Source organism: Acomys minous (genome assembly GCF_964271855.1).
Source record: "Acomys minous genome assembly, chromosome: 13".
NCBI classification, from domain to species: Eukaryota; Metazoa; Chordata; class Mammalia; order Rodentia; family Muridae; genus Acomys; species Acomys minous.
In genome coordinates, this window is record NC_140495.1 from 94,527,624 (window position 1) to 94,540,977 (window position 13,354).

The 13,354-nt window shown below is 48.2% G+C and overlaps 1 long non-coding RNA gene across 1 annotated transcript; it reads left to right on the forward strand.

Moving 5' to 3' along the window:
• Positions 1–5,376: 5,376 nt before the first annotated feature.
• LOC311581344 lies at positions 5,377–13,052 on the forward strand. Its single transcript, XR_014773749.1, has 3 exons — positions 5,377–5,761; positions 9,216–9,935; positions 11,993–13,052. It is a non-coding gene; the product is annotated as an uncharacterized lncRNA (long non-coding RNA).
• The last annotated feature ends 302 nt before the right edge of the window (positions 13,053–13,354 follow it).

Consider the following 13,354-nt stretch of genomic DNA (forward strand, 5'->3'; position numbering starts at 1 on the left):
AACCAGCACATTTACCCTAAGTTAGGCGTCTGTTTCTTCCACCTTTGTGCATCTTCTGACTCAGCTCTTATATTAAATATTACAGAAATGGTCACTTGGCTCCACTTTACTCTAAAAGCATCTGCCGTTGATTAACCATCTACCCCAGATCATTCGATTATGCTTATTTTACACATGCTGAAATGAAGTATGCCATTCAAGACTCGGATTGAGACATGCGTGGGAAATCACACTTTTTCACCTTACATCTGCCCACACCACGAGGGCTTCCATTAGCAGGGCTGCCAGTCCTGTCCGTGCTGGACATTCATGCGGACCTTGGAGAAACCCACATGCCCGTCCACTAGCCTTCCTCCTTGGAAGAGAAATTAAAAACTACTAAATACACAGCTTCCCCTCCCTGCTCCAAGTCTGCTTTCAACCACATCCTGTCTGAACATCAAAATGCAACCTCAGATTTGAGTTTGTTATTGGTAAGGACTTCCAGACACTAGGAAATAACTCCTTCCTGCCACAACTCCCACCCCTCCAGAGGGGAGGGGGAGAAAGAGAGGGAGGGGGAGGAACAAAGAAGGAGGAGGAGGAAGAGGAGGAGGAGGAGGAGGAGGAAGGAGACAGGGAGGGGGAGGGGAAGGGGAGGAGGGAGAGGGAAGGGGGAAGGGAAGGAGGAGGAGGAGGAGAAGGAGGAGGAGAAGGAGGAGGAAAGAATTAGACCTAAATTTCAAAGTTTTTACAAAGAAGTTTCAAGTACCCCAAGTCCTCAAGTAATATCTTTATCAATATGTAATCGGACCCCTCTACTGCAAAGGGAAAGGAAACTTTTCAGTACAACCATAGGCTACCAGAAGGCTCTGGTTACCTTCCAGAATAAAAGACGGCTAGACACAGCTGTCAGTTCTGCGGCAATAAAAACTACTAGAGCCGGGAGTGGTGGCACACACGCCTTTAATCCCAGCACTTGGGAGGCAGAGTCAGGTGGATCGCTGTGAGTTCGAGGCCAGCCTGCTCTACAAAGCGAGTCCAGGACAGCCAACGCTACACAGAGAAACCCGTCTTGAAGAACCAAAACAAACAAAAACAAAAACAAAAACAAAAAACCAAAACAAACAAACAAACAAAACCCAAACTACTTGAGACAGTAAAACTTGCCTCTGGAATTGTGGGTGACAGCCATTTTGTTATAGTATTCTGTGTGTTATAACCCATTGGTACCCTCACTGTCATTGCAGGCTGCTGCTGCCCCCCAAGACTAAGAGTCAAGGTTCTAAAGCAGGAATGAGTTACCGTCCCCATCAGCCCACTGTGGGTGGTGCGGTCCCCGGGAAGGTGGGCCTAGACTGCGTAAAAAAGGTAGCTGAACTTGCCGGTAAGCAGCGGTCCTCTGTGGTCTTTGCTTCAGGTTCTGCAGAGTGAGCTGTGACAGGAAATAAACCCTTTGCTCCCCAAGCTGCTTTATCACAACGACAGGAAAGCAACGGAACACTCATGCCTTCACGAAAAGCTCCAGGCGCTTAGTGGCTTCTGAGGGAGCGAGAACCACTTTTTCCCAGGGATGAACCCCCCCACCCCCCGCCCCCCGCCCCCAATATGCTATTCATTTCCAAGTCCTCAGTCCTAAGTATATGTACGTAGACGCGGCACTAACTGAGCTCATGTGTGTGCATCTGTGTGAACATATATATGTATATATATACATACACACACACGCATATATATTATAGGAAAAGAGATCATGAGTTCTAGAGGGAGTGGGAGGCATAGAAGGAGCTGGAGGGGGCAGTGAAATTATGAAAAAAAGATGTTCATATATGAAATTCTCAAAAAAAAAGGAGAAAAAAAATCCCACTTAATTTCGAAGTAGAAGGAGTTCTCAGCCATAAGAAAACCAACTTGACAGCCGAGGAAGTCGCTCCACGCTGAACAAGGGAGATTCTTTCCCCCCCCCCCCCCCCCTTGGCCACTTTGATCGACATCAGCCCCAGTGCAGATTTTCCAGGACCTGGTTATACAGGACCAACACAAAGCATGCTCTTACAGGGAGATACAGTTGATTAAAGATCGTGTGCCGAGGAGGAAGTCATTTCCTAGTCTGGGAGCTAAAGGCCTGCCGCCCTCCCACCAGAAGTTCTAAACCAACAAACCTGATATCCCAGACAGCGAACCGGAAACACTGCACGCCTCAAAGCTCGCTCCCAAGCAGTTCCTCAACATGTCCTCTAGGTGGCTCCAGTGACCACCATTTTTGGAGAGCTCTGTTCTCCTGCCAACTGGCAAGGGAAACATCGGGGTTCTAAGAACAACTGCACGCATTCCGTTAGTCTTGAGATGGTCTGTTAAACTATGCACAGAGAGATGTAAAAAACATTCGTCTTAGGCCAGACCCTGATCTCTTTCTCACCCCTCCCCCCATCCCGCCTCCTTCCTTCTCTTCCCCCTCCTCCCCACTCCGCCTTCTGTCCTCTCCAGGGTCCTCTATGTCCCAAGATAACCTTGAATTTGCTATGTGGCTGAGGGTGACCTTGAACTCCCGATTCTCCTGGATCCTCCTCCTAAGGGCTGGAACGACAGGTGTGCACCACTGTGCATGCTCTTATGCGATGCTGGGGTCAAATCCAAGGCTTCATTCTTGCTAGGCAAGCACCCTTCATAGCTGAGCCACGTTCACAACTCCAGGAAACTTAAAAAAAAAAAGTTTTTTCTTCGATAAGTGGTTGAAAAAAAAAACCCCACCATTAGAAGCCAATGAAGAGAAACCTTGATATTATTGAAAACTGTCAGTTAACAGCGGACATGAAGGAGGGGCACCTGAGATGGACACCGTGACGCATGTGGACAGTCTGTCACGCTAGGGGAGATTTTGGCTTTTGACCAGAGGATCTATAGAATGCCTCCCCCCCCCCCCTTACCAAGCTCCACAGCTCTGTATAAGATTCCAGTGACCCAGAAGAAGTTGTCACATTGAAAAATGTCACTTTCAGTAGCTTGAGATTTACGTTCAAAGCAAGCGAGTGAAGCAGTCTTCAGCTACCATTGAAGACTAAAGCACGGAACGAATTACTTCCGGAGCAGTGAAATGTTAGTCCTCTCCCCCTGGCCCCACTGCGCTTCTCTGAGTCAGGGCCTCACTGCGTATTCTACGCTGGTCTCAAACCTGCAGCAATCCCCCTGCCTCTGCTTTTCATTCTTCTTGCTTTTTTAAGGACAGGGTCTTTGGGCTGCCCCAGGGCAGCGGTTTGCAACCTTTCGAACAGCTGCGACCCTTTAACACAGCCCCTCACGTTGTCCTGACCTCAACCATAACATCGTGTCGTTGCTACTTCATAACTGTAATTTTGCTATGGTTATGAATCATAATGTAAGTATCTGGTGTGCAGGACAGGTGACATACGACCCCTGTGAAAGGGTTGTCTGGTCCCCAAGAGGGTAGAGACCCATAGGATGTGGACCGCTGCTCTAGCATCAGCTTTCCGGCTTGCAAGAACCCCAGGTGTGCGGTCTCGTCAAGTTCAGGGTCCTTCCTTTTACAGCTTCTTATCTGGAAGGAGTTTCACACCGAACAAAACACTGCTGTTTGGCCCGCTGCCTTCAACTATGTCCAAACCCTTTTATCCATCATGTATCTAATTTTATACTTTGGTTTGAGATGGGGGTCTTATTTTTTTTTTCAGCCCAGGCTGTCCCAGAACCCTCTGTGCAGCCCTCAGCTTCTGGTACATCCAGGTCTACACTATCCCGTCCCATCTGTGGAGAATCCAAGGTATGGATGTTACTGGTTTGGTTTAACCAAAGAAAAGCTTTTTTTTTTTTTTTTTTTTTTTGCTTTTTAGCCATTTTTCTTCATAGATACATGCATACATATTTATGCATAAACATATATGTCATATACACACAGATGTCCATGTGTACTTATGATATACACCCCTGCATACATATGCACATATATACAACATATACAACATATATATTCAGAGATCCACTTTCCACCTCCAAACCTAGCATACACCCGAAGAGCTCTTTCCCGCGTTGCCCGTGTCACAGTTGTGTGTGTGCCATCTTTCATGACGGCACCATGGCTTTCGGAAATGCATGTGAAGGAACTCATCTTTAAAAGATTTTGTAATTGCCTTCACAGCCAGGAGAGGGGTTTTGGAATTGCTTTATGGATGGAGCCTTCCCAGTTTTTATTTTGTTTTGTTTTGTTTTTGTATTTTTCTATTTTTTGTTTTTTTTTTAAGACAAAAATTTTCTGGGTATGCCGGCCTATCCTCTAACTCATGACCCCCCAATCTCAGTTTCCCTACTGCTAGGACTACAGGTGTATGCAAGCAAACCTCTCTCAGACAGCTGCCCCCAAAGAGCTTGCTTGCTTTGCATCCTAGACCAAATAGTGCAGACGCCATCTTCCACCCACTTCACAAAACTGCAACACTGCCCATTTCCAGGACGATGTTCTTTCTGCATGAAAGACTTTATATATCTGAAGCGGTTCTCACATGATTTCACAAAGCTGGATGTAGGCTCAGCGGGACAAGAACTTTAAATATAATGGCAGACAACACATTCCCAGAACGACAGGGCACACAGGGGAGCACAGATCAGGAGGAAGGGGCGAGGGGCCGGCACTCAGGTCCCCACCAGTGTGCTGCAGGCCCTTTTACGGCTTCAGCCACTCTCCAGGCCGTCCCTGGGGTTTGAGGCTCCCTTTCCACCCTCGTAAGCCATGCCAACCTCAACACCCTTATCTTCCAGTCTCACTGCTGACAAGGCCTTCCATGATCTTATTTATTTCTGCCTCTAATGACTTCACCAGGTCTTGAAGGCATGGGCTCCAGGGTGTGTGTGTGTGTGTGTGTGTGTGTGTGTGTGTGTGTGTGTGTGTGTGCTCTGGTGTGAGGACAGGGGCTCCAGGGTGTGTGTGTGTGCTCTGGTGTGAAGGCAGTGGCTCCAGTGTGTGTGTGTGTGTGTGTGTGTGTGTGTGTGTGTGTGTGTGTGCGCACACGCACTCTGGTATGAAGGCAGGTGTTCCAGCGTGTATGTGCTCTGGTAAGAAGGCTCCAGCGTGCGTGTGCTCTGGTGTACAGCCGCCGCTGGACTAGTAAGCATCAGCTGAGGATGCCACACGCTGTAGGTTTTGTGAAAAGCAACTTTACGGCCAGCAGGGCCTTGTTATACACCTCAAATTATGCCACGTAGGTGTTTGCTGGTCTTCCTACACAGAAGTCTGGCACTGCACTGAGTTCAGCGCAAAGAGCTCCATCCAGAATGCAGTGCCTGCCAGAGGTTTCTACTTACTCTCTGGCTCGTAGTAGACCAACACCCCAAAACCACAGTTAGTTTTATGACATTGCCCTGCCAGTCTACACTGGCACTCTCTTTTCTCCTTGCAGGGAACCTAGCTCTCTGCTGCATAATAGGCTTACATTGAAATGCCTCTTGGGGAAATGGGAGAAGGACTACTTTACCTCGCTACACAAAGAACTAGCAGCCGGGTGGTGGTGGCTCATGCCTTTAATCCCAGCACTCGGGAGGCAGAGGCAGGCGGATTGCTGTGAATTTGAGGCCAGCCTGGTCTACAAAGCGAGTCCAGGACAGCCAGGGATACACAGAGAAATTAGCTAGGAAAGAAGGCTGCTAGGCAAAGCCACATTTTTCTACAGATCACAAGACAGGACACAGGTGCCACTGGCTGGTACCAACATCCTCTGTTACAAAGATAGAATCCTAAGTACCTGGGTTGGACAAGTCATTTATCAAAGCTGAGGTAAGTTTTACTTCCTTGAAGCATTATTTGCACTATACATTTAATTAGACGATTTCTTCATTTTGCATATGTATGTGCATATGTGAGCGTGTGTGTGTGTGTGTGTGTGTGTGTGTGTAGATGTGCTGACAGGAGCCTGGGCACCTGGAGATCAGGGGGCAGATGCTGATGGCTTCCTCCATCACTCAGCACCTAATTTATTTTATTCATTTTTTAAAAAAGCTTATTTACATGTGTGCACACATGTGCCTACTTGTTTGTATGTTCATCTTATGTGTCCAATGCATGTGAGGGCCAGAAGGGGGCACTGGATCCCCTGGAACTGGAGTTAGAGACAGTTGTGAGCTGCCCAATGTGGGTATTGGGAACCAACCCCCCACCCCCCAACCCCCACCCCCACCCCCACTTCCCCGTGGTCCTCTGCAAGAGCAGCAAGTGCTCCTAACCACTGAGCCATCTCTATAGCCCCTGCCTTTAGGAATATCTTATTGCCTTTTTAGTTATTTGTGTGTGTGGACTAGTGGATGTGTCCAGGCAGGTGCATGCACACAGGCATGTCTGGAAGACAGATGATGGTTTTCTGGCCTCAGCTCTCATTTTCCTTCACACAGTGTCTAGGGATTAAACGTGGCTCATCAGGTTTGGTGGTAGGCACCTTCATCTTGGTGGCTTTCACTTTTGAGAGGGGTCTCTCACCAAGCCGGGAGTTCAGCATTTCCCCTAGACCAGCTGCCCAAGCATCTCCTGGGACGCCACCCATCTTTGCTTTTCACCACGTCAAGGGCTGGGGTTCTAGACATGTGCCTTCCCTCAGGGACTTTATGGCCATGCTGGGGCTCCAAACTCAGGTCCTCGTGTGTGCACAGCAAGCACACTCCATGTGGAGTCATCTCTCCCCAGCCTCCCATGGTCTATTTCAAAGATAAGTTACCAGGCAATAGCCAAGTACAAACTTTAGTATGTCTGTCTGTTGTTCATCCGTTCACTGGCCAGACTTCTTCCACTACTCCCTCAGTGCCTTCTTGCTCCTCTGAACTCCACAGCCTTTGAACTCCGTAGCTTTAACTATATTATCTTAGGTTGTTTGATATAAACGGTTGAATTTGACGTACATTGTCTTGATGTAGTTGGCAGATCCTTACGGTCTGTTTATTGATGGGATTTTTAGGTGGTTTCAGTCTGTCCACAGGGGATCACTTTAGTTGTGGAGGAAGACACACCTTTACGGCAAGCTTAGGGGAGCTGACCCCTGTGCAGGTGGGGCCCGAGGTCAACCAGGCTTGCTTACAATAAGTATATAGTCCCCGCAGCTTGGCGAAGTGAGGATGGCTGGATAACTGACCGGAAGACGTGAATGCCAGTGCCAGGGAGTAAGGGAAGTGACAGTTTCCTGCGCCTGTTACCGGGACTGCTCTCGGCTGGTGCCTGACACATAAAGATGCCTGTGGGTTTTCTTGAAAAGAGCGGGGCTGTGAATGGATCCAGTAGCGCGGGTCCGAGGCTCCCGCAGTACCCGAGCTTCCAGTCTGGAATCTGAGTGGGAGGGAAGCGCCTCATTGCTATTTACCTGCAGAAACGCGGCAGAACGCGGCCTTTGACACCCACGATGAGCCAGCGCTTTTGACTGTCACCTCCGGAGGAGGCAGCATTCCTCAGCCCACACTCTGCTCTGTGCCGACTTCCCCAAGGATGCTTTGTATCTGGATCTTTTTTTAAAACCCAGACTCTGCATTTTGAGGGAAGCACCAATCCAAGGCAGCTTTTTTTTTTTTTTTGTCATTGCAGGGAGACCCACAGAGCCACCCACACAGGGACGTCCTCAAAGGGAGTTGGAGATGCTCAATCCTTTGAAGAAGCTGTGGGGGAAACAAAAGGGGTTTCCCCTATGTGCCCCGTGTGCCTGCAAACTCTTCCTTTTCCCACCACTCCATATAGAGCTCACAGACAAATGTCTATTTGTAGGTCTCAGGCTGTGTACTGACAACTCAGTAAGGGAGCGAGGCCCTGAATCTGCCGGCTCTGGTTTCAAGGTATATCAAAGCTCTGCTTCCAAGGATTCAATGATATATCTGTAAGTACCCAGAGTGTGGCTTAGAGTGTGGCTTAGAACCAGAGCAGACTGAGCTCACTACAATGGCTGTGGCTCTTTCGTTCATTTTTTTTTTTCCCCTCCAGCTCATTCAGATAACTCGTGGCTCAAAAGGCCTGCTCTATGAAACGTAATAGTCAAAGCAGAAGTCAGTGCTGGTGCCCGCTACACACACACACACACACACACACACACACACACACACACACAGAGGAGATATGTGTCAGGAGACCTCTGGCGTTGAGCAGTGGGAGCCAGTGCTGTCTTTTAACTGAGGGCAGGCCTGACTTGGCAAATCTCTGTCAGATTAAGCCTACTTTCTTAGGGCCTCCCAGAAGGGGAAAGCTCACGGTAGGTCTGCCATGGGCTCTATGGTTTGGCTTTAGATATTTTGGTCCCTATGAAGACAAACTGTCAGGTGCCCTGTGACCCCTAGGCCATGTAGGAACCAGTTCGGTCTGGGAGGCGAGACTCAAAGGGGGAAAGCTGTGGCTCTTGAAGTATTCTGGCAAGCCAGCCCATGTCCTTTTGGCTCCCCTCTCTTAAAAGCCTCTGCCACACAGGCTGAGACAATGCGAGGCCCAACCCACGTGCCCAGCAGCTTCCACCAAACCTCTTCCCAAGGTGCTAGGAGAATCTCCCAGGGCCTGGCTGGAAATTTCTGCTGCCCTGGCAGGCCCCAACACTAGCTTGGGAGGGGTTAGGCCAATCCTGGGTGGGGGGAGGGGGCTCTCCATCACTAGGCAACACTGTCTCCACTTGCTAACCCTTTTATCTTACTCCTCTTTGTGCGCCCCCTCCCCCCTTGGCTGACATAGTCTCCCCGCTTGTGTCCAACTCACATGAAAATTAAAAATTACCTTGCATATGTAAGCTCTAATTATAAGGATTCTGGGCTCCCAAGTGGACTGACAAATCAGCAGGGGGAGTTTTCCAGTCTTAGAAACAAAACAAAACAAAACAAAACCTCCCTTTAAAAGAACTTTTCTAGCTCCTGCTGTTTCTAGCCTCCCTTCTCCCCTCCATTCTTTCTACTCCCCTTCTCCCTACCCCTCCTCCATCTTCCTTTCCTTCTCCTCCTCTTTTTTCCTCTCCCCTTTCTCCTCTCCCTTTTCCTCCCCCTCCTTTTCTTCCTGGTAGACTCTTGGGTTCATAGATACTCTCTCTGAGTAACCACAGCCGACGGGCCCCACTGCTCACGCTGAGCATCTTCCTCTACCCGCCTGCATCCTACCCTGGGATACCCAGGTGATTGGGCCAGTCAGCCTTCCATGCTCTGGAGTAGGAAGAGCAATGCCATATGCTCAGAATTCCTCTTCTTCTTCTTCTTCTTCTTCTTCTTCTTCTTCTTCTTTTGTTTGTTAGCTTGGCTGCTGGCAGAAGTCCTATGGAATGAGAGACCTGGTACTGATGCTGGCAGAAGGGAGATATAGCCGAGTCCTAGCTAGTGCCAGGGGATGAACTCTATGCTAAAGGATGTGATGGTAAGGGAGTTGCAACTCCTTTTCATGGAAGTGTAAGCACCAAAATGGCTTGTGACATCTCACAGGTCCCACGAAGGCAGAGGTTGGGGAAAACGATGAGATGAGGGGAGATGACACCTTTACCTAAATGCAGCCGAGTGGGGTGCAGGGTGGGGGGTGTGGGGAGTGATAGCAACATTACGGCGATCTTTGGAGGTCTGGCCAGGGCAAGTTACTCACACATTTCAGTTTGTGCTAAGCACCTAAGCGTGTGGGAGGCCAGATCAATCTACCTATCTCTGTGTTTTTACTGTGTCTCACCAGAGAACCCAGGTGTTCATATAGTACTCGGAACCCTGGCTGGCGGCCAGGCTAAACACTGACAGCAGTGTCTAGGCAGGAGAGCCTCAGCCCTTGGCCAGGGTTCTGGGCCTCCACCTCTTCCTCCTGCCAGCCAAGTGCAGATGGGTCCCTAATGGGATCAACCAAGCAGGTCACTTCACGAGGATGAGATCTTGGGACTTTAAGAAGAAGGAGTATTAGACACAGTTCCTAGCTCTCTGCGGCAACCTGTGGAGTCTTAACCAGCAGCAGCTTGGTTCCTGGGGGAAGCCCTGGACAGGTACGCTCTGCCTACCTGACTTCGTGGGATGAGCAAACATGGGCTAGGAGACCAGTCCCTGGGCTGCCAGAAGGGAGAACCCGACCCACAGAAACAGTCCTGGCTATGTAGAGGCTTCCTGCCGTGGACGAAGACCTCTGTGAGTGGAGCTTTTTCTTAGCTTCCCAATTTCTCCCACACTCACCCATAGACTAGCCTGTGGGATATTCTCTGGTTTCATACACACACACACACACACACACACACACACACACACATCAGTCCTTTAACACTGCTCTAAGGAACAGGGTCGATGATATCAGAGGGTTGATATGATTCTCAATATGCTTTCCAATAAATAAGAACCTGCTTTTAAAAAAATCACTCATGAAATGCCTAAGAGTCTCTTGAGTACTATGCTTCAGGAAATCTGCAGTTGAGGGCTGGAGAGATGGCTCAGTGGCTAGAGCGTTTGCTGTGTAGGCAAGAGGGTCAGAGCTCAGATCCTCAGATCCCATGGAGCTGTCGGGTCGTGCAGTGGCTCTCCTATCATTCCAGCCTATACGTCTATGAGCTCTGAGATTGATTGAGAGACCCTGTCTCAAAGAATAAGGTTAGAAAGAGCAGTAGAAGAAGATCCTTGACATCAGTCTCTCTCTCTCTCTCTCTCTCTCTCTCTCTCTCTCTCTCACACACACACACACACACACACACACACACACACACACACGTGCACACTACTCTAGGACAATGGGAGGAGGGTGAGAATAAAGTGATTATTCTAACACAAGCGAGTTTCTCATTTATCCTAACACTTGGGAGGTAGAGGCTAGAGGACAGGAGCTCAAGGTCAAGTACATTCGTGGATGCATAATGGGCTTGAAGCCAGTTTGGGAACAGAGAGAGACAGAGAGACAGAGAGACAGAGAGACAGAGAGACAGAGAGAGACAGAGAGAGACAGAGAGACAGAGACAGAGAGACAGAGAGACAGAGAGAGACAGAGAGACAGAGAGACAGAGAGACAGAGAGACACAGAGAGAGACAGAGAGACACAGAGACAGAGAGAGACAGAGAGAGACAGAGAGACAGAGAGAGAGAGAGAGAGAGAGAGAGAGAAAGAGACAGAGAGACAGAGAGACAGACACACACACACACACACACACACAGAGAGAGAGAGAGAGAGAGAGAGAGAGAGAGAGAGACTGTACACAATCTTATAGGCCAGTGTTGCAGCAGCAGTATTGCTGAATTCCAGCCAACCGCCAGTCAGTGGTTGTTAGGCAAGCCAGGTGGGCATCCATGAAATGACAGAAACCTTCCAAGTCCCGGTGGCTAGCACACAAGAGCTCACTTCCCACCTGCTGTGGACTGAGCAGCTTCTAAACGGCATATCCCTTCCAAGGGTGACTCACAGACCCAACTTCATGGGCTCAAGAGCTCCACATGAGCTTCAGGGCTCTCCCACGAGGAAGAAAGGCATCTTCTCATTGCCTGAGACCCAGAGGGGGTCTGTGTGGGTTCATATAATCCTGTTTGGTAGCAAGGAGTCCAGGCAAACGGAGAGAACGAGGCATGGGGAGATACAGATGTCTTAACCACAAGGAAGAGGAACACAGCTTTTGGGAGTCAACGCCACAGTTTCCCATCCACCAAATGTACGTCTCTTCCTTCACAACATCAGCCCAGAGTAAGGATGCCTGCTAGTGATTTTGCTATGAGGCTAAATGAGCATCTTCATGCTTCCTCCTTTACCGTGACCATTGAACGTAATGCGATGGACAGCTCAGGGTTGCTTCAAGGTCCTATAAGCTCAAGTAGGATGTCATTCCACATCCAAGGCTGCGGCCTCTGATGGAAGACCTGTGTTCTACATACTCGGGTGTCTGTCGCCTGGGCATGCCTGTCAGCCAGCAAATGATAGCTCATTTCTTTTCTTTCCTTGGCAAGGTGGAAAGAACCAGTATTTGGTGCTAAGTTCTATTTAAAATACGAAAGCTGCTTTTTTGGGGGAAATTCGTTGAAATGCGTATACTGTAATGTTTATTATTATAATCTCTATTTATTTATTTTAATATAGGCCACAGCATGCACATGGAGGTCAGAGGACAACCTGCAGGGATGGGTTCTCTTCCGCTACCATGTGGGACCTGGGGGCTGAACTCAAATTGTCACACTTGGTGGCTAGGATCTTATCAGCTGGACCATCCTGTTGACAAAAGCCCCTCGCTCTCCCCCCTTTATTTGGAGACAAATGGTACTAGGTAGCCCAGGATGGCCTCAAGCTTGAGACATTCTTCCTGCCTTAGCCTTCAAAGTGCTGGGGTAACAGGTGTGCGTGCGCTTCCTTTCTGGCTATGGTATCCATCTTTAAGTGCGCAGCTCTGCAGTTGAGCAGCATGCTCGGTCTGTTGTGCGACAGATCCCGAGAACTCTTTCTGTTGCACATATTGGAAACCGTGCCCGTAGATCGACTCCCCGCATCCCTGCTGAACAGCATTCCACTCTGCTTCTGTGACGTGTGTTTTAACCGGCCTCACACAAGGGGAATACTTGTTAGAACTTTTTAGCTGAGAAGCGTGGTAAGAAGTTACCTCAAAGAGCTCCTGCGTCTCCCCAGCTTTTGAGATGGGAGGGCATACGAGCTCCCCTTGATGGATCTCTGCTCTCGGTGGGGGGTGGCTGTGGAGCAATTAAAGAACACAACTGTGGAAGTTGAGATACATAGATTTCCTCATAAAATTCACTTCTTCGGCTTCATCTGTTACTCTCCACACCGAAGTTTCAGCGCCATCAATATGACAGGCGGACAATATTGCCTCATCTGTCATGATTTACTTAATGTTTTCTGAATTTAGTAATATTTGATTAAAACTTAATGTGAACATATCATACTATGCCATATATATTATTGCAGCCATTAATCAGGTAACGATCATAATGAAATACCGGAAGGTTGGATGAAAAAGGAGCTGAGATCTTGATGTATGTTTGACATAATTCTTCGAGTGATTAACTAAAAATAAAAGTCAGTCCTACAAAAACTCATTAATATATATTACTTCTATAATCATGTATGTATCATCAGATATTTTTAACCTTTGTTGAGCCTGTTTTTTTTAATTTACCCAAGGACAATAAATATTAATAACCATGAAAGATATACATTATCCTATTGAAACACAAGTTGACAGAATGATTCATAGTTTATTCTAATATTTTTTGGTATAATGATGTGTGTTAAAACATTAAGTTATTTAATTGGTTAGTCATGGGGGAAACGACGTACAGTTAACATAGGCTGAGTAAGATGCTAATTTAAATGGCACATCATATTTCCAACATTTTCAACTTCCATGTCATTGAACAGCACAGATAGCCAGTGTGGCGATGTATAAAACTGATGCTCAACACGGGCAAGTATCCCCTTTTGTCCTAGGAA